The sequence below is a fragment of the Rutidosis leptorrhynchoides genome, chromosome 11 (assembly GCF_046630445.1).
Source record: "Rutidosis leptorrhynchoides isolate AG116_Rl617_1_P2 chromosome 11, CSIRO_AGI_Rlap_v1, whole genome shotgun sequence".
NCBI classification, from domain to species: domain Eukaryota; kingdom Viridiplantae; phylum Streptophyta; class Magnoliopsida; order Asterales; family Asteraceae; genus Rutidosis; species Rutidosis leptorrhynchoides.
This window is the reverse complement of record NC_092343.1, coordinates 253,485,001-253,486,325: the sequence shown is the minus strand read 5'-3', so window position 1 is coordinate 253,486,325 and position 1,325 is coordinate 253,485,001.

The following is a 1,325-nucleotide window of genomic DNA, read 5'->3' as shown; positions in this document are numbered from 1 at the left end:
TATAAATTTCGAAGTACTAAAGCATCCGGTACTTTGGATGGGGCTTGTTGGGCCCGATAGATCTATCTTTAGGATTCGCGTCAATTAGGGTGTCTGTTCCCTAATTCTTAGATTACCAGACTTAATAAAAAGGGGCATATTCGATTTCGATAATTCAACCATAGAATGTAGTTTCACGTACTTGTGTCTATTTTGTAAATCATTTATAAAACCTGCATGTATTCTCATCCCAAAAATATTAGATTTTAAAAGTGGGACTATAACTCACTTTCACAGATTTTTACTTCGTCGGGAAGTAAGACTTGGCCACTGGTTGATTCACGAACCTATAACAATATATACATATATATCAAAGTATGTTCAAAATATATTTACAACACTTTTAATATATTTTGATGTTTTAAGTTTATTAAGTCAGCTGTCCTCGTTAGTAACCTACAACTAGTTGTCCACAGTTAGATGTACAGAAATAAATCGATAAATATTATCTTGAATCAATCCACGACCCAGTGTATACGTATCTCAGTATTGATCACAACTCAAACTATATATATTTTGGAATCAACCTCAACCCTGTATAGCTAACTCCAACATTCACATATAGAGTGTCTATGGTTGTTCCGAAATATATATAGATGTGTCGACATGATAGGTCGAAACATTGTATACGTGTCTATGGTATCTCAAGATTACATAATATATAATACAAGTTGATTAAGTTATGGTTGGAATAGATTTGTTACCAATTTTCACGTAGCTAAAATGAGAAAAATTATCCAATCTTGTTTTACCCATAACTTCTTCATTTTAAATCCGTTTTGAGTGAATCAAATTGCTATGGTTTCATATTGAACTCTATTTTATGAATCTAAACAAAAAAAGTATAGGTTTCTAGTCGGAAAAATAAGTTACAAGTCGTTTTTGTAAAGGTAGTCATTTCAGTCGAAAGAACGACGTCTAGATGACCATTTTAGAAAACATACTTCCACTTTGAGTTTAACCATAATTTTTGGATATAGTTTCATGTTCATAATAAAAATCATTTTCTCAGAATAACAACTTTTAAATCAAAGTTTATCATAGTTTTTAATTAACTAACCCAAAACAGCCCGCGGTGTTACTACGACGGCGTAAATCCGGTTTTACGGTGTTTTTCGTGTTTCCAGGTTTTAAATCATTAAGTTAGCATATCATATAGATATAGAACATGTGTTTAGTTGATTTTAAAAGTCAAGTTAGAAGGATTAACTTTTGTTTGCGAACAAGTTTAGAATTAACTAAACTATGTTCTAGTGATTACAAGTTTAAACCTTCGAATAAGATAG